This window comes from Aspergillus lentulus (genome assembly GCF_001445615.1).
Source record: "Aspergillus lentulus DNA, contig: Alt05, strain: IFM 54703, whole genome shotgun sequence".
Lineage (NCBI taxonomy): Eukaryota > Fungi > Ascomycota > Eurotiomycetes > Eurotiales > Aspergillaceae > Aspergillus > Aspergillus lentulus.
The window spans coordinates 846,874-868,494 of record NW_028322121.1 but is presented as its reverse complement, the minus strand read 5'-3'; positions in this window follow the sequence as shown (position 1 = coordinate 868,494).

Here is a 21,621-nt window from a genome sequence, read left to right as displayed (position 1 = left end):
CTTCTCGGCGAATTGGACTGGAACCCCGAAATCGACAGCCAGCATCCATCCCAACAGTTTTACCATGTCGCAGACACATCCAAACATCTTGGCATGCCCATTGTGTCTGCTACGGTCGAGCTATATCCAGATTCATCATACCAGGTTCCAGATGGTCGACTGAATGACCTCTCTGCCGCCATTAAGCGGAGGTCCGAGCGCCAAGAACGCAACAGAGAGGATCCCTTCTATATACTTACCGAAGATCGTCCTTCTGGTGCGTCAGACCGAGACCACAGCATCTCACCCAACGGTGATTTGGATGTCGACTCTATCCCCATAATTAAGCTTGATTTGAACACGTTCGAAGACCAACGTGCGGCTTCACTGTCAGACAGCAAGACTCGACACCACAAAAGTCAACGCCCCAAAAAACATCTTGTCATTGCTGATGAGACCATTGGACTGGGTGAATCCGTTTTGCCGAAAGTTGCGGATGACCTTGACAAAAGCAAGCGTTCTCTCCTCCAAGTTGATTCCAGCAGCCTTGGGCTCCTTACCTTGGAGGGTGAAGATCGAAGCCCGAGTTCCGCACTTAATCTAGGCGAAACCGTTCAGGATGATGCAGAGATGGCGAGAGCGATGCGACAAGTAGAGAGGTTACGGTTGGAAATGCAGCGAGCATCGGAGCGAATTCACCCGGAAGGCATACCTATGGAGGGTACACCTGTGAGGAAGAAAAAGAGAAGTAAGAAGGCCAAAGTGAGGGGACATGCGACTGCCAAGCTATTACAAAAGACAACTCAAGCGGAAAAGGATGGTACCCGCGGGATGTGATTATCTGCAACCTCTCCCGAAGCGGAAGGCAACAGTGCGGCGCAGACCTTGGGTGAGGTGAATTTCCTATCCTGCTTTCATCGAATAGTGGCATCCGTCAATGATGATGCATAGATCATGTAGCGACGGTTTGTCTTTGACGGTTTTACAGCCTGGAGTCTATGGTTTGGGTGCACGAAGCCCTTTGAAGAAGCAGCATGAATGTAATATGTGCGAGAGATATTAACGTACGTGAAAGAGTATCATCTCGGCTTATGTCTCTGCTTGACATCCGTTCTGAGTCGAATCTTCCAACAGATGAATTCGATGTGGCTTCAAAATGTTGGAAAGCTGAGGTTGAAGAATAGGTGGCATACTTCGAAAAGCACTCTGTATTTTACAAGCTTGAGATGATCGCATCGCTAACAGCAGCTACCTAGGCAATGAAGCGACCGAGCATCGTCGTCGCAGTTGACCATATCGCTGGGATAACTCTCAGAAGTTCGAATGCAATTCCCCCGCAGACAACAAATGCAAGAATGACTATGTTATGATGTCTTAGCTATTCGGTCATGCCCGTAGATGGCTTCTAGTTGCTGTGGTACATACCCAGCCATCCAGTGGACACTGGGGACTTTGAATTCTGTTTTGGTTTTGCTGTGGTCTGCCCTTTGCCTCGTTTTGCAGCCTCATGTTTCGCATATCTCTCATTTGCTCTTCGCTGTTGGGGAGTTTGAGCCTATAGAAGGTATGACGGGTCAGCTCCAGGTCAGGGGGCCTCAGTTAGGCGTTGTGATTACCATTGTGATTTTATCCGCTGTGGTGTGTTCCCTGTGGTAGGAGGATGGTGTAAGCAATTAAACTTCGTATATTCTGTAGGCCAACTAGAAGATTATATTACTAGCTTGGAATGAGTCTCTAGTTAGGTAGGATTTTAATAAGGAGCTGAAAGGTATGAGGAATAAGGCCACGTTGTTTAGTAGTTGATCTCCCTTTATGCCTAGATGTCAGATTACATCGATAATACAGTCATAAATACTCCAGAGATACCTTATCACTCACCTAGACTTGGCCTGGCTGCCTGATTAAGTAGGATTCAAGCCAGTTTAATACATGGGCAAAATAGTCTCTGTACTAAGTAGATATATGTTGGTGTATCTGTTATCACATCAAGGGCTATTAAAAACTTGTGTAAGACATAACATTGGTTCTAATATGGGGTAAATGACATTATGAAAAAGGAAGAGAGATCAGAAGGAATCCCTTACACCAACCAATGCCTAGGAATTTCTTTAAGCACAGTATAGTACTACATTCCACATAGAGTTGCATAACCAAACTGCTAAAATCAAATCTAACCCTTACTGAACTTGCAGCAGTGAGGGTTCAGTTCCTAGCCTAGGGAATTACTTCAGTTTCAGTTTTAGTAGGGTGAAACTTGTCATGGGCTAGAAGCCTAATAAATCTATAACCTAGATTTGGATGGTAAGAAATCACTAAAAGGTTCTAACTAGGGCTGTAATAGCTAAACATAAAAAGGAGTATATAAATAGTAGGTAAGATTATATAATAAGATTAATTACTATATTAATTACTATAAAAGTTATATAACTACTGGTGTCCCTACTAGATAAGAGTTTATTAGTACCTAAGATAGATTATAAGTACCTAGTAGGCTTAAGTATTTAGTAGGCTCTGCCTACTATACTATCCCCCCCTTTAAATTAAGGCTAGCATACCTCCTATATAGTAAGTACTACTATATTAGTAAGGTTTATAGCTAGCTCCTAAGTAGGCTGCTTATAGCCTACCTACTTAATAAGGTACTCTATTTAATAGCCTTATCTAATATATTTTTTATACTCCTGTAAGATCTTCTTAATAGTATATTCTACTTTACTATTAACTAGGACTACTAGTAGCTAGTAATTATTATTTAACTAGCTTAGGAACAGATCACTAGTAGTAAGATATAATAGACTAATATAGAATATATTATATACACCTAGTAGAGTATCTAATTAGTAAGTATATAACCTAATAGCTTTAAGTACTATGAACTTTATATATTATATATTAAGCTTCCTACTTAGGTAATCTATTTAAATATTCTATAAGTCTAGCTATACTTTTAATTTAATAGTATATTATAGGGCTATTAAGTAAGAGTAGTTTAAGTACTCCTTCTAGTACTACTAGGCTATAACTAGTTTTAATTATACTATATTAGTAGCTTCCCTTATCTTTATTATAATTACTTTAGCCTTAGCCTCTAATAAATAGGCTATATAGATAGTAGCTACCTTATAGTCTAGCTCTTTAATCTCTAATAGTTTAATATTATATCTATAATCTAGGAAGAATAAGCTAACCCCTATACTAGCTATATCCTAGCTATTAATTACTAGTTAGGCTATTAGTAGTAGTAACTTCTAATTAGTCTATATATAGTTATAGAAATTCCTAAGGTAGGCCTCTAGTATTATATTTATTTATTTAATCTGCCTGTCTATTTATAGGTAGAAGACTATTAAGAGGTACTATTAAATACCTAGTTATTTATAAAAGTACTTCTAGAACTAGCTAATAAACTATAGACTATAGTCTAAAGTAATTATACTAGGAATACTATAATAACTAATAAATTAATTAATTAGTAGTTAGATAACTATCTTAGAATCTATTTACTTATAGAGCACTAGGATTATACCCTTCCTAAGTCTATGTTACAGCACTGACACAGCCGCACTAGCACAAGGCAGATGTGACAGGCAGAAACCCAAGGATCAATGATCACCAGTTAATCCCAGAGTGATCAGGGCGCGATCTAGAGGAATGCTTAATCTAGATAGGTTTCTGCAGAAAAATAGTTCAGTAGTTACTTACTGAACAGTAATACTACAACCTTATGGAGGATAATTTAAGTTTACCCTAAGGATGCTGAATACAGCCCCTCATATAATATAGTATATAGGTATGCAACATAAATCATATACTGGTTGGAAACCTATCTACTAGTATACTACTATACCATCTACCATAACTACCTAAGAAGGAACTCTGGATATATAAGGACACTTATTCATATTATATCTAGCACTCTTAGTTTAGTTCCTTACATTCAATAAAAATCATTCACTTAAGTATAAGGTCACTAGTCTAATTCATTAGTTACTCTCTACTATTAAGTATATATACTTAATAGGCCTTGCTTCTATCTCTACTATTATTATTCTTATATTACCTTTGGATTGTCCTTAACCTTAGTAAGGTCATTATACCCCTGCATCATCAGGCTACCTGGTCAGTAGGCCTCAGGCAAGTATCAGATATAGTCCAGGGACTATACCACCCTGTTCCTAAAGTAGTTGACTAGCAGAGAACAGCAGAGATGGATCCTAGGGTGTAATAAATTGAATACTGTATAGTATAAATCACTCTGGGAAGTTTGATTGACTCTTGACATCAAATATTATGGCAGGAAATGCGCTATAAACCCCTACTAGCTTAAATATTAGTTGGGTACCCACTGCATAATAGCCACAGTCTTTAACAGAAGAACTGAGGGGCATGGTTGAGCAGCTCCAGGAGCATATCTAATAACTAGAAGGTTAACTAGCAGCTAAGTCTGTCAAGGTCAGACCACCTGAACTATTTAATAGAAACAGGTCCAAGCTATAAGCATTCCTTATATAGCTAGATATATATATCTATATAAACAGGGAAAGACTCACCACTGAGGTAGAAAGGGTCTTACTCACAGCAACCTATCTAACCAGACCAGTATTTAATTGGTTTGAACCATTCATTAGGGATTATTAAGAATATAAAGAGGATAATTAAGCCCCTGAGACTAATGAAATATTCACTAGCTATAATGCTTTTAAGAAGTAATTAGAGGACACTTTTAGTGATATTAACAAAGAAAGAAATGCTGAGCAACAGTTATGGCAACTTAAGTAAATAGGATCTATTAGAGAATATATATTAAAATTCCAACAGATTATATCTTATTTAAGTTAGGATGAAGATATGAACATTGCATAATTTAAGGAAGGCTTGAAGCCAGAAATCTAGGAAAAGTTAATCTGGATAGAGTGACTAGATAAGCTTAGTAAGATGATTACACAAGTAGTTAAGATTAATAATAAATTGTAAGACTTCTATATATGCAGAAAAGACCAAAGTAACTGGAACAGCTTTAGTAACAGGCACACTATAAACTATTAACTAAATAATAGGAGGCCAGCTCAGCTATAGAGCTAAGGATATGCAGATCCTTATAGGCTATAACTAATAGAGTTAGATGTAACTTAATAAATAGCACTCTCTAATAAGGAGAGAGAATAGTAAAGGAAAGAAAAGTTATACTTCTAGTATAGAAAGCCAGGGCATATATTAAATGCCTATAAGTAGTAACCCTGGAAGGGTAAGCAGAATAGGAAGAAGTAGCTATATATAATAAAAGAACTTAGTACTATGACTAGTAGAGATAGTTATAACACCACAGGAATCATTAAAATTAATAAATAACTTAAAAAACTATACCAGGAATGTATGAGTTTAAGTAATAAAGAAATCAAAGTTAAGCTTAAAAAAGAAGCCTCTACTAACTATAAAAGCATGAATAATGATTGGCCTGCTAAAAACTTAAATATTCTTGCAGCTACTAATTAGAAATCACCAAACAGCGACGCAGACAGTCTTATTAACTAGGAAAATATAACACTAGGAGGACTTATTTAATAATAGATAATACTTACTAATAAAATATATTAGACTATTAGTTCTAATGAAAAGAAAACTAACTAGGAAGAGCTAGATTAAGAGGATTTTCCTATAATAGATTAGGCCACTATTAACCAACCTATTAATCCACTTAACAAAGAGTATAGAACTTAGTAGGTAGGCCTTAATCCTAATAAGAAGCAGCCCTATAAGATTCCTAAGATACCCTATAAATAATCCCCATAAAATAATAATGAAGCAGACTAATATGCTATATAGCTATAATAGCTAGATAGAAAATAGTTAGCAGAACTGGAAGTATACTAACTAAATAAAAGGATCCTTGAAAAAGTTAAGTAAGGAATAAAAGGATATATATATTAGAACTTAGGATATTAGACCTAGGTTAAATCTTAGGAATAATATATAACCCACTGTAGTTGATATATAGTATATTATTAAAAATGCAGGAAATGGAATTAAGAGTACTATATAGAATTTTAAGAAGTTTTATAAAAGAAACTGCTAGGACCAGTCCATAGGTCATATAATTATAACTAGTGCCTATATTAATACTTTTAAGCACATCCTAGATATAAAAGTATGTCCTGGATTATATGCTATAGTAATAATTATAGTATCTACTATAATAATAAATATATAGCGGAATTTTGGCCAGAAATACCAGAAATTATGAAATGGAATAATACTTGTCTATACTAGAAGCTTAAATACTCTTATAAAGGATATAGAAGATATCTAGAACATGACCTAATATACTAGATAGTATGCTTTAAGGAGCAGTGCATTATGCATTATAATAGGAAGCTAGAGGGAGGATATTTCCCTGTGCTACTATAAAATACTAGGGCACTATGATGGGAAACTTAATACCTTATAGTAATAGAGGTGTAATATACTAAGTATCTAAAACTTAATGCACACATCCTTAATTAACTAGCTAGAATAATAGTTAATTTAGGGGTAACCAGGAATTACATACACCTAGAATTTATAAAAAAACTAGGACTACTAGAGAAAATAAAAGCAGTGCCCAAACTAATTATAGGTCTGAATAGAGAGAATTTAGGAACTCTTATAATTATAATTAAGTCAGGACCAGTTCTAATGGTTATATTAGGATATATTAAATAACTAAACTTTGATATTATACTAACAGGATAGTATAACATGGTGTTAGGGATTCCTTGGCTTAGGAATTATAACCTAGCAATTAACTAGAGCATAAATTAAATCTAGTTTAAATATAAATACCTATAATAGGACTAAGTTCAGGGGGAAACCAGGACCTTATAGTATGTTATATTAAAAGAAATAGGCAATGATGCTAAGCAGCTAAAGGGTGAGCTAAAGAAAGTAATAACTAGCTAGAAGATAATAGTAGTATTAGCAGTAATAAAGCCATCACAGAGGATTATAATGATAGAACTACCAGGATAGGTACTAGAGTAAGATAGTAATTATACTAATATCATAACACTAGAAAGTGACAGAGAGGATATCTAGGAACCAGAACCCAGAATAAATAATCTAAAGAAAAGTAATCCTAGGAATAATATTCCTAGGAATACTTTTATCCCAGAACCCTACTTATTCTTAGTAATAATAAATTAGGACCAGGGTAATCCTAAGGAGATTAGTCCTAGGAATACCAAACCCAGGAATAACTAATTAGGGAATAAATTAAAACTAGAACCAGTTCTACCCCAGGAATATTCAAAATTCAAAGAATTATTTGAATAACCTAAATAATATGTCCTACCAGAATATAGTAAATATGACCACAAAATTCCTCTTAAGGAAGGAACAACACTGATATATAAGAAGATATATCAGATATCAGAAAAAGAGCTTAAAATACTCAAGGAATATATTAATGAATAACTCTAGCTAAGAAAGATATAATCATTAAATTCACCAGCAGGGCACAGAGTACTATTTATATAGAAAAAGGATAGAAGTCTACAGCTTTATATGGACTATAGACCATTAAATATAATCATAATTAAAGATCACTATCTACTTCTATTAATCCATGAAATCCAAGATCAAATTTAAGGAGCCAAATAATTTATAAAGTTAGATATTACTAATATATATAACCACATTCACATCGCAAAAGGCAAAGAATGGAAGATAGTATTTAGGATAAAATTCAGCTACTATAAATATTTAGTTATGCTATTTAGACTTACTAATGTACTAGTATCTTTTAAAAGGTTTATTAAAGAGGTACTGCATAAATACCTATATCTCTTTATAATAGTCTATTTGGATGACATCTTAATCTTCTTAATAATGCTAGAGGAGTATATTAAATATATCTCTAAAGTATTATAAGAACTCCAGAAGGTGAAGATTAAGCTAAAATTAAAAAAGTGTGAATTCTATATCTAAGAGACTGAGTTCTTAGGATATTAGATATCTACTAAAGGAATCTATATAGACTAAAATAAAGTAAATATAATTCTTAAATAGCTATAGCCAGAAAATATTAAGCACATTTAACAGTTTATTAGACTTATTAATTACTATTAATGATTCATCAGAGGCTACACTAAAATTATATATTCACTCTTTGCACTACTTAAAAAGGAAAAAGAGTTCGGATGGGATAAAGGATGTAACAAAGCCTTTAAAGAAATTAAGTAATAAATCACTAGTACATTAATTCTAGTGTAATATAACCCAGACAAAGAAATAATAATAGAAACCAATGCATCAGATTATATGATTAGAATAAGAATAACTTAACCAGGAGATAATAGAAGACTATAACTAGTTATATTCTATTTAAGAAAATTAATCTAGGCAGAACTTAACTATGATATCCATGATAAAGAACTACTAGCTATAGTAGTAGCTTTTAAAGTTTAGAGAGTCTACCTGGAAGGAGTGAAATACACTATTATTATAAAAATAGATTATAAGAACCTCACATTCTTCATAACCACAAAAGAACTAATGAGGAGACAAGCTAGATAGGCTAAGATACTCTTATAGTTTAATTTTAAGATTGTCCACTGCAAAGGAATAGAAAATAGATAAGCTAATATACTTAGCTAATGCCCAGACTATAAACTCTAAGGGAAGACCATTGAGCTAGTAATCTTAAAATAATAAGAAGATGGGTTATTAATATATAACTACTATACTCTTACAGCAACTATCAAGCTATAAGAGGACCCACTTATTCAGAAAATTATTAAAGCAATAAAAAAAGATAAAATTATTCAAGAAATACTTAAGAATTCAGCAGAAAATAAACACATAACCACTAATGAATAAGGATTGGTATACCTATGAGGACTTATCTATATACCTAAGTATATAAGAAGTAAGATTATCACCAGGCATCACAATGACCTAATACATGGTTATATAGGAACTAAAAAAACAGCCAAAGCTATTTTAAGGAATTACTACTTTCCAAATATAAGAAGGAAGGTATAAGGATATATTCACTAATATAAGACTTATATCTAAGATAAGCCTGCTAGGCACCAGCTATATAGCAAGATATAATTACCAGAAACACCAAAAAAACCATAGGAATGGATTACTATTAACTTTATCAGACTACTACCAGAGTCAAAAGGATATAATTACCTAATAATAGTTACTAATAGGCTTATAAAGTTCATCTATTTAATCCTAATAATAATAATAATAATGGCATTATAGTTAGCATCTCTGCTTATAGGATATGTAATTGTTAATCATAGAATGCCATGATATATTATATTAGATAGGGACAAATTATTTATATTAAAATTTTAGTAATCATTAACAGACCTAATAGGAATTAAGCAAAGACTTATAACCACATATCATCCACAAGCTAATAGATAAACAGAACGAACCAACCAGACAATTAAATAATATCTCTAACACTATATGAATTACTAATAAAATAATTAGGTAATTTACCTACTAATAGCACAGTTTATATATAATAACGCCATTTACTTAATAACAGGGGAAACACCTTTCTTTACTAACTATGGATATAACCCTACATTAATTAGTAAACTATGGAACAAAGTACCTACAGTAGAAGAAGCTGCAGATTTAGTAGATACTATTAATTATTTAAGGACTTAACTTTCAAGGGATATTAAATTTATAAACCTTAAAATAGTAATTTACTATAATAAGAAGCACAGGAGTGCTCTAGAACTAAAAAGGGGGGAGAAAGTTTACCTACTCTATTAAAATATTAAAATAAAATAACTAAGTCAGAAACTAGACCACCAGAAAATTGGACCATTTATTATTGAAGAAAAATTAGGACTAGTTAACTACAAACTATAACTACTAAAAAGCATATTAAAAATTCATCTAGTATTTTATATCTTATTATTAGAACCAGCACTAAAGAATGCAAAAATTGCTAAAAATATAGAAATTAATAATAACACTGAATAAGAATATAAAGTTAAGGAAATCCTAAATCATAAGTAAATTAGCAGAAAACTATATTACCTTGTAAAGTGGAAAGGTTACAATACCTTAGAAAATATATAGGAGCCTATCAAGAACCTAACAGGCTGCCACCAACTTATTTAACAGTACTATTTAAAGGGAAATTAAAATTCTCCTAGAAGGAAGGGGGTATCTGATCAATCTCTATCATCATCTAATTAAAATTAGGATTCTTAGAAGTTATAGCCAGCTGTTTAATTTTAGCTGCAGGATCAGGCTGCTTAGAAGACTTCTTTTCATCCAGGATCCGCAATAGTTCAGTATTATATTCTAATATTTTAAAATTATATTCTTTAAGAAACTTTTGTTGTTTTTAAAGTTATGAATGATGAGCTAAGGACTTAGTGACTTTCTATTATTTTTCTATTAACTCTTTCTAAATCTTTTCTAAATGCTCTTGCAACTATCAAAGCTTAGGGTAGAGAAGCTCTAACTTATTATTAGTCATAGATAACTTAGAAGTGATCTTCTTTTTAGCCCTCTTCAAAATATCCCACTCCTTTTTAGTGTGGAAGTCCTTCTTATATAACCAACCCTAATAGGTGCATGATGTATATTTTAAGTATTAATAAGTTTAATCTATTATGCAAACCTCACCTAACAATGCGCAATAATCACAAGGAAAAGAAGTAATGAAACTATTTTTAATAATATACTCTTCCTAACAGATATGACTAGTAACTTAGTCATAGTTGTAGGGAAGCTTGGGAATACCTTTAAGAATAGTATTAGTATAATACTTAGGCATGATGAGCAAGCATGATTAAAGAGATAAAAACACACCTACCTGGGGAAGCACCGCCTTTTAAATCAAGTTTTAAGGATGAAATGCTAAGAGAGAGGGAGGTAATATTATAGCACTAACATAGCTATACTAGCACAAGGTGGATGTGACAGGCAGAAACCTGAGGATTAATAATTACTAGTTAATCCCAGAGTGATTAGGGTGCAATCCAGAGGAATACTTAATCCAGATAGGTTTCCATAGAAAAATAGTTTAGTAGTTGCTTACTGAACAGTAATACTACAACCTTATAGAGGATAATTTGAGTTTACCCTAAGAATGCTGAATACAGCCCCTTATATAACATAGTATATAGGTATGTAATATAAATTATATACTAGTTAGAAACCCATCTACTAGTATACCACTATACTATCTACTATAACTACCTAAGAAGGAACTCTGGATATATAAGGACACTTATTTATATTATATCTAGCACTCTTAGTTTAGTTCCTTATATTTAATAAAAATCATTCACTTAAGTATAAGGTCACTAGTCTGATTTGTTAGTTACTCTCTACTATTAAGTATATGTACTTAATAGGCCTTGCTTCTATCTCTACTGTTATTATTCTTATATTACCTTTGGATTGTCCTTGACCTTAGTAAGGTCATTGTACCCCTGCATCATTAGGCTACCTGGTTGGTAGGCCTTAGGCAAGTATTGGATATAGTCCAGGGACTATACCACCCCGTTCCCAAAGTAGTTGACTAGCAGAGAACAGCAGAGACGGATCCCAGGGTGTGACAGTCTATTACTAATTATTATAATATCCTTATAGCTATTAGAGGTAGGTAGCTTTATAATAAAGTTAATAGCTATCTTATACTACTTATAATCTAGGATTAGTAATAGCTTAAGTAATCCCTAATATTACTTATACTACTATATATAGTTAGTACTATACTTATTATAGTTCTATATAAATTATTAAATATCTATAGAGAGCTCTAGCTAGTAGAAGTTCTAGGTAATTATTATATATAATATATTCTTCCTAGGGTAGCCTATTAATACTAAGTTATAGGTCTCCTATATAATCCTTATCTATAAAGGTTTAGAATTAATGACCTATTTACAGCCTTAGTAGAGTAGATAGTTATCTAGTAATATTAAATCCTTAGTAATTAATACTTAGATATATAACTTCTTTAGGAATTATATAGCCCCTTCCTCTATAACTTAGTATATCTTCTATAGATTAATATTATCTAGTATAGCTTCTTTCTAGTATTCTTCTAGGGGTAAAGGTGCTTTACTAGTAGATATTATACTAGAGATTATATAATAGGGCTTAGTATATTAGTTATTATATTTACTTAGTAACCTTATATCTAGGTTAGATACTACTTTATAATTATAGAATACTTATATATATACCTAGCTAGTAATAACTTTAAGTAGTACTAAATAATAATTATATACCTTAAGTCTATTATTATCTATATTCTATGGTATATCTTACTCCCTATATAATAGGGCATCTAGGCAGGCAGCTAGCTTCCTAGGCTAGTAGTATATCTTATAGTTAAATTAGCTTAGGGTGTATAACTAATATATTTATTATTTATTAAGTCTATAGACTATCTTAAAGTATTTAAGGTTATAGTAGTTTATAATAAGCTTAAATTATAGTAAGCTAATTAATTTTAATTCCTACTCCTTAAGAGTATTAATAATAGCTAGTAACTCCTTATTATAGATTTTATAATTATACTCTATAGGTATATTCTTCTTAAAGATATAGATAACTAGCCTTAATATCTTATTATTATTATACTAAGATAGAGTAGCTCCTATTACCTAGTTAGATATATCTATCTTAACTACTATCTTTCTATTAGGGTTAAACTATATAAGAATTAGGGCTATAGTAAATATCTTCTTTAGTAGTTTAAAGGCCTTTATTTACTTATCTCCCTATATAAAGGGGGCTCCCTTATATATTAGTACTATTAAGGGTTATACTATATCTAAGAAGTCCTATATAAACTATTAATAGAAGTTTATAAAGCCTAGGAATAAATATATATTATATATAAAGATAGGGGCCTGTTATTCTAATATTACCTTTATCTTAGTAGGGTCTATCTATATACCCTTACTAGCTTCTATTATAAATCTAAGATATTTAGTACTCTCTACCTTAAATTTATATTTATTAATATCTAACTATAGTCCTATATTCTTTAGGTACTCTAGCATCTATTAGATATATAGCTAGTACTTAGTAAGAGAACTATCTATAAAGACTAGTATATTATTAATATATATAGAGGTAAATTTATCTAGGAAGTTCTAAAGGGTCTAGTTAATATACTATTAGAAGGTACTTAGTATATTTACTATACTAAAGGGGGTAACTAGTTATTTAAATAAGCTAAAATAAATATAGAAAGTAGTTAACTATTTATCTCCTAGGGTAATATAAATCTTATAAAAAATAGTAATTATATCTAGCTTAGTAAACTACTTTATCTTTAAGATATATTCTAGGGTTTTATTAATTAAGAGAAGTAGATACTAGTCCTTCTTTATAATTATATTTAGTATATAATAGTTAATATAGAATTATAATCTACCTTTAGGCTTATAGGTAAATAGTATTAGTATTATAGCTATAGAACTACTAATATAGATAAAGCCCTTCTCTAGTAGTTCTATTAATATCTTCTATAGTGCTAAGAGTTCTCCTTATAATATACTATATAATAGCCCCTATAGGGGTTCTATTAACTTCTCTTTATTATCCTTAATAAGTTTAATTTAGTAATCTATACCTAGATAGTATAGTAGTAGTTTATTAGCCTTCTTCTAGTTAAATATATTAAGAAACTTATAGTAGTGCTTTAGTAACTTTATAACTAGGTTAGTATATTTCTTAACCTATAAGGCTATCTTAATATCTTAAATACTAATAGTAAAGACCTATATAGTCCTATTCTTTCTTTATTATTAGTTATAGATAGTAAATCCCTAGATATTAATCTATTTTACTACTAGCCTTAGCTTATTCTTAGTACTTTTAACTATAGATCTATCTATAAGCTATAGCTAAGGCTCTTTAGCTTCTATTATTACTCCCTAGTCTCTTATCTAGGGGATCTCTAAGATTTAGTTAGTCCTATTACCTAGCTTTAGTACTATATATATATAGACTATATACTAATAGCTACTACTAATATCTAGAGAGAAGTAAGTAATTATTAAGATAATACTTCCTATTATACTAGTATAGTTCTCTAGATTAATAGGCTTAATCTTAATCTACTCTAGTTATAGCTTCTATATAAAGTATTTAGCTATAACTATATAAGATATATATCCTATATTAGGTAGGATCTAATAATTATATTCCTTATTAATTATACTAGATACTATAAATTCTAGGATATTAAATCTAATAGCCTTTTAAAACTACTAGTAATTAATAAGTATATCTTCTTTCTTAGGATATAGATAGTACTAGCTTTTTAGTTATATTAACTATTTAATAGACCCTTATAAGAGTCTTTTTATAGGAGTAGCTAGTTTTCTAACTTACTAATATTATTAGTAAGCTCTAGAGCTTATATATCTAGCTTATTATTTTTAAGCAGGGGCTTAATAGCTTAGAAAGCTTAAGATAATTTTACTTCTCTACTCTATAGAGGAATAATACCTAGGTACTAGTAGCTCTTAATTATATAGTCTAAAGCCCTATAGTATAGGTATCTCTCTTTAGTATAGTAGTAAGACCTCTTAGTCTTATTAACCTATTTTATACATTAATATTAGTAAGCTAGGGTTATAGTAGTTAATTCCTAATCTATAAGATTACTAGGGCTTAGTATACTTAGGACTAGATTTATTAGAGGTATAAGAATATAGATAATATAACTATAGCTTATAACTTATATACCTTTTCTATACTACTTAGCTTAGGCTACTCCTTATATATAGAAGACTTTAATTTAGTCTATAATTATCTATAGCTGCTAGTAGTAGCCTTTAAAGCTTACTTCTTTAACTATATTAAAGAGCTATATCTATATCTCTATATTTAGAGTACTATTAATAAAGGTTTACTTTATATTATTAGTCTAACTATAACCTCCTACCTCTATTAATAGCTAGTTAAAGTCTACTAATATATTACTAAAGGAATAACTACCTTATTATAAATAGTATAACTCTTCTATAGCTTTCTCTATATAGTTCCTATCTTAGAATATAGTATTAAGCTAGCTAATTATATAATCTAAATTAGCTCTAGTTATAGCATAGTTCTAGGTATACTAGTCTATCTAGGGGCTTATTATAGTAGTAGCTTAATCCTTAAGCCTAGTAAAGGTATACTATATATAATTATAATAGCTACTAAATATAAAATAGTTAACTTCTAGTTTCCTTACTAGATTAGAGTAGAAGATATTATATATAGCCTTATTAATACTATTATATTAGTTAGGATTAGGTAGAATTAGCTTTAGCCTTCTTAGTAGTTTATTTATAGGGGTAGTAGCAGGAGTAGGTACTATAGGGGTTATCTAGGTAGTAGTATCTAGCTAGGGAGTAGTAGCTATCTACTATACTTCTATTTAAGCTATTTAATTCATAATCTCCTATAACTATCAGGCTATTTAGGCTATAGGGTCTACCTATATAGTATTCTATTACTATATATATTCCTTATTAGGTCCTTCTAGTAATATCAACATCTGCAATAATGCATTATTATAACTTATACTATCTATACTATCTATATTATCTATTTTAGCTATTCCATTTGGTTCCATAGTTTATCTGGTTTGCCTAGTTCATCTGGTTCATCTAGTTCATCTAGTTCATCTGGTTCATCTGGTTCATCTGGTTTGGCTAGTTCATCTAGTTTGTCTGGCTATCTATCACTAGCTCTGTCTAGCTGTCTAGTAATAAGCAATTTCTAATATCACAGGCTAGAAGCCTAATAAATCTATAACCTAGATTTAGATAGTAAGAAATCACTAAAAGGTTCTAACTAGGGCTATGATAGCTAAATATAAAAAGGAGTATATAAATAGTAGGTAAGATTACATAATAAGATTAATTACTACATTGATTACTACAAGAGTTATATGACTACTGGTGTCCCCACTAGACAAGAGTTCATTAGTGCCTGAGGCAGATTGCGAGTGCCTAGTAGGCTTGAGCATTCAGTGGGCCCTGCCTGCTACAAAACTGATTCAAGTTTAGTTAAAACCATTAGTTTTAATTTTTAAGGTTTTATTAGATTTAACTAACTAACCCTCACTATTTTAGATAGAAATCACTAATTTCTAGGATCTATCTAATAATTTTAATATTACTAGATATCCCTAGATCTAGGCTATCTAAATATATAAATATTAATTTAAAATACCTAGTGGTTAGTAAGATATAAGGGAATAATCATTTCTGTTATAGGTTAGTATAAAAGTAGTGGTAGTTTTTATATATATATATATATTAACCTTTAATAATCATTATAATCTAAGGATAATTTTACCACCACCCATTCAGCCCTATAGATATTAAATCAATATTTTAGATATAGATTATTATAATGATAAATACTATATATTTTATATTAAAATATTAATTTTCTATAAATATAGTAATAGTATGGTAGATAGTATAGCAGTTAATAATTATTTAAAATTTCAGAATAGCAAAAATTCACTAAATAATAGCAGTTTAACTTACTTAAAATCAAACTAAATCTAACCATAGTTAGTTAGTAGGGGCCTAGCTAGGCCTAGCTAGGCCTAGTGGCTAGGCTGGCCGCGTGGGAGGGAAATCCCATGGGAAATTCCCTCCCTTTGGGAAATGGGTATCCCATATGAATTTCCCATCCCATTTTGGGATTCCCATGGGATTTCCCTAGCTTATCTAGATGGGAAGGGCTCCCAAATCCTTTAGTAAAAATGGGATGGGAAATTACTTAGGAATTCCCATATTAATTAGGGAATCCCTTTTTTTTTAGGATTGGGATGGGATTCCCATAAGGTAATTTTAGAATGGGAAGGGAAATCCCAAACCTTAATTTATAGGGCTAAAGTGGGGTAAAAAGCCCTAAAAAGTGGCTAAAATAGGTAATATAGCCCTAAAATAGCCTATTTTTAGTACTATATTTAGAGTTTAGGACTCCCATGGGATTTCCCTTCCCATCCCTAAAAAAATTAGGGATTCCCATGGGATTTCCCTAGCTTATCTAGATGGGAAGGGCTCCCAAATCCTTTAGTAAAAATGGGATGGGAAATTATTAGGGAATTCCCATATTAATTAGGGAATCCCTTTTTTTTTAGGGATTGGGATGGGATTCCCACTACTAAGGGTAAAATGGGAATAGGTCTAGTAGTGGGAATTCCCTTTCCCTTCCCATCCCTTCCCAACGGCCAGCCTACTAGTGGCAGATTTTACAGTAAAACTTACACTAAATCAGAATAGATCAGGTTTGGTTCTAATTTCTAAGATTTAGACTTGAAATTGTAGCAGTTCAGTTCCAACCCTAGTTAGACTCACCCAAACTCAGACTAAATGTAACTCTAATTCCACACAACTATTAGGATGGTACTTCCTCATAGCAAATTATATAGCTAAGATTAGTTAATCATTAAATATCACTAGAATACTATATAATAGGCTCTACTATATTAATATGGTAGTATACCTCTCCCCCTAGCAAAAAGTAGTGCAACTTATAACAGAGTACATCTGGGCCTGGCCTTCCATGTGGATGGTATGATCATTCATATATATAACATTATTAACAGATCACCTACACATCATACCCTAAACATTATTAAAGACCTTATATAGCTATATAAGGATGCCCCCTTATCTAATATTATTATAGAAGATAAGGATTAGTTTTATTCTAATATAATCTATCTTATATACTATTCTACTATACTCTTCTTTAATAATTTATTATTAATTCTTATCTAGTTAATAGGTTATCTACCCTATAAAGTAGATCTTTACACTTACTGAATAAAATAGGTACTATTAAAAGTACCTCTAAATCTAATATAAGATAATTTTTATACCTAATTAATAATTAGAGTTGCATTTGGTCTGAGTTCGGGCAAGTTCAAAACCAGTTGGAACTGAACTGCTGCAATTTTGAGTCTAGAGTTGCATTTGGTGTGAGTTTGGGTAAGTCTAACCTTAGTTAGAACTGGACCACTATGATTTTAAGTTGAAATTTTAGAAATTAAATCTAAATCAAACCTGATCTAGGTTGGTTATAGTTTCACCATAAAAAACTATAGCTAGGCCTAGCTAGGCATAGCTAGGCCTATACTAACTAACTATAGTTAGATTTAGTTTGGTTTTAAGTTAGACAAACTGCTATTTTTAACTATTTTAACCCTTATTATTCCCCCTAGGGGCCCCCTTTAGGGACCTCTCTAGGGCTATACTTATATAAAATTATTATTTTTATAAAAAATATATAGTAATTATAGTCATTCTAATATATATTAGAGATATTAATTTAATATCTATAGGGGTGAATAGGTGATAGTTAAAAATTATTTAAAAGGATGGTAGTTATTAGACCTTAGTGCCTTTATATATATATCTCTATACTACTTTTATACTAACCTATAATAGAAATAATTATTCCCTTATATCTCAGCAACCCCTAGGTATTTTTAAATAATATTTATATTACTATATAGTCCTTGATTTAGGCTACCTAGTGATATTAATATTATTTAGGAATATTTAGATTCTAATAATTTCTAGGTAAAACAGTGCGGGTTGGTTAAACCTAACTTAAAAAACTATAAAAACTAAAAACTATAGTTTTTACCTAACCTAGTTCAGGTCTAGGGTAGCCTAACTAAACCTAAAGTAGTTCCCTAGGCTTACCCCTAAACCTACACTGCTGTAAGTTTAGTAAGGTTTAGGTTTGATTTTTGTGGGTCAGTTATGCCACTCTATTTGAGTCTAAATCTTAGAAATTAGAACCAAACCTGATCTGTTCTGATTTGGTTTGAGTTTTACTGCAAAATCTGCCACTAGGCCTAGCTAGGCCTAGCTAGGCCCCTACTAACTAACCATAGTTAGATTTAGTTTGATTTTAGGTGAGCTAAACTGCTATCATTTAGTGAATTTTTGCTGTTCTAAAATTTTAAATAATTATTAACTGCTATACTATCTACTATACTATTACTATACTTATAGAAAATTAATATTTTTATATGAAATATATAGTATTTATTATTATAATAATCTATATCTAAAATAGTGAGGGTTAGTTAGTCAAATCTAATAAATCCCTAAAAATTGAAACTGATAGTTTTAACTGAACTTGAATTAGTTTCACCCTACCTAAACTAAAACTGAAGCAATTCCCTAGGCTAGGAACTAAACCCTCACCACAGTGAGTTCAGTGAGGGTCAGATTTGATTTTAGTGGTTCGGTTATGCAACTCTAGAATAATAGAAGACCCTGAATATAGTAAAGTTAGTAAAAAATAATCTCTTAGAAATATTAAGAGGAGATTTCCTAGCAATATAAAAATAAATTCTTAAACTAGAATAAATATAATAATAAGAAAAAATACTCTAGGAATTTAGTAATACTATAATATTATGATATTAACAGCTACACCAGAGGTTTAGTATAATCTATAAGCATATAGCAATATCTAGGGTTATTATTACTATGTATATAATCATTTAGATCATCATGCTCCTTTATAGCTTAGGTGGAATTATAAAAGGGGGCTAATGTAGTAATGTTACTGTGTTAGTGCCTAAGATACTATATATATGGAGGCTAGGCATGATTGACCAAGGGGTCAATCATAGTAGGTCTTTTGCCTCAGTTAGATATCATGTGGCCTAGCACAGGTGCCTAATAGTATGATTAACCCCTTAAGGTGATTGATTGATTGATTGATTGATTCCTTACTCTGATTCAGCACTGGGCTGGGCCATGCTGGAGGCTCCTAGCAAGCAGCAACTATCTAACCAGCAGCTGTCTTTGTAGACTAATACTGTTAGTATATACAAGTATATATATCTTAGGGACCTAGGCCAGGCTGTACCCCTGTAGATTCCCTTATACACGCCCTTGTTTTGGCCCTAGCTAAGGTCACTAAGTATAGCTACCTTGCTTCCCTCTATAGATGCCTATATGCCTGCCTAGGTGCCTATACCTACCTAGTCCACCTTATAGATAGCTGCTAGCTTATTTAGATATTATAGATTCCTAGGCCTATAAGGGTCTTAGAGGTGCTACTTAGCTTAAGCTATACTAGCTTAGTAGTCTCTACTAGGTATATCAGCTAGCTAGTGCTTAGTATAAGCTATATAGTCTACTAAATATACTACTTCTCTATTAAGGTCTTTATTAGGTTTTAGGGGGTCCCTTCTATCTATACTATATACTAAAGGTTATTATATTAGGTATAGCTAAAATATATATAGTAAATTATCTCTAGGGCCCTTCTATATAGGTAGAGGAGGTTATTAGCCTAGTTAATACTTATAAGATAATAGTTAGCCTAATCTTCCTAGTATATATCTAGGCAAGGATACTGTGCTCTGCTAGGCTAAGGTTATTATAGATTATAACTAAATTATGAACTGGAGAATGAAGCTGCTGAGATTCATGGCTATCTAGAAGTAAGAGAGATGGCAAGAGGCTATCTGCCCTAGCAGATAGCCCTATAGAATAATATAGGGCTGTCTAACCTAATACAGAACCTCTAAGATACCCCTCTAGATAGACCTCTAGTAAATAAACTATCTAGTATATATAATTCTTTACTAATTTCCTAATTTAGTAATATCTTTATTATAACTATATTACTACTTAGAATCTCTTTCTTTAGGTATTTATTTAGATTACTTTAGTACTTTATCTAATTAAATTATTTTAGTAATATTATCTTCTATAGTATTAACTTCTATTAGATATAATATAGTTTAAAACTATTTAAAATTAGAAATAGATAATAGCTTAGTTAGTCTATTAGTAGGGTTCTCTTTTCTATTAATTAATATTAAATTATAAGGCCTTATTAGATTATATCTTTAGTAAAGAGATATTAATTAGTAAGCTATCTAATTAATAGTTAGAAATCCTTCTTATAAATAATATTAAATATATTATTACTATTAGTATAGATTAGAATTAGTAGATTAAATATATCTAAATATAATACTCTTAATAGTATTCTTAATTAAAGAGCTTCCTTAATTATAATATTATATATATAGTATTCTACTCCTATACTTAATAGAGTAATTATTAATTACTTTTTTATATATTAACTAACTAGTATATTAATAAAGAAGAAGATATAGGCCTTAGTTAACTTCCTATCTAGGTAGTCTTAGAATAATAAATTAATATAGTCTTTAATACCTTTAGTAAGATATCTTCCTAGTTTAATACTATATAGATTTTACTATAGATATTAAAAGATAGATTTAATAGTTATTAAATTATTTTTATCTAGATTTATAGCTTTAGACTATAATTAATATATTAAATAGGTAATATTAGGCTATATCTTAATACTTAGCTAATTTAATTAGCTAACCTACTATTAAAAATTATAGATAGCTTCTCTTAAAGGATCTTCTTTATCTTCTTTTCTTATTAACTTCTAACCTAACTATATTAGGATTTAATTTCTAGAATACTATTATATTCCTACTTTAGCTAAAATCTTATCTATATAGGTATTTTAGGATATTATAATTATTTAATATTCTCTATCCTTTATAATATTATACCTAAGGAATTAAGAAGGTTCCCCTAACTCCTTAATAAGAAAGAG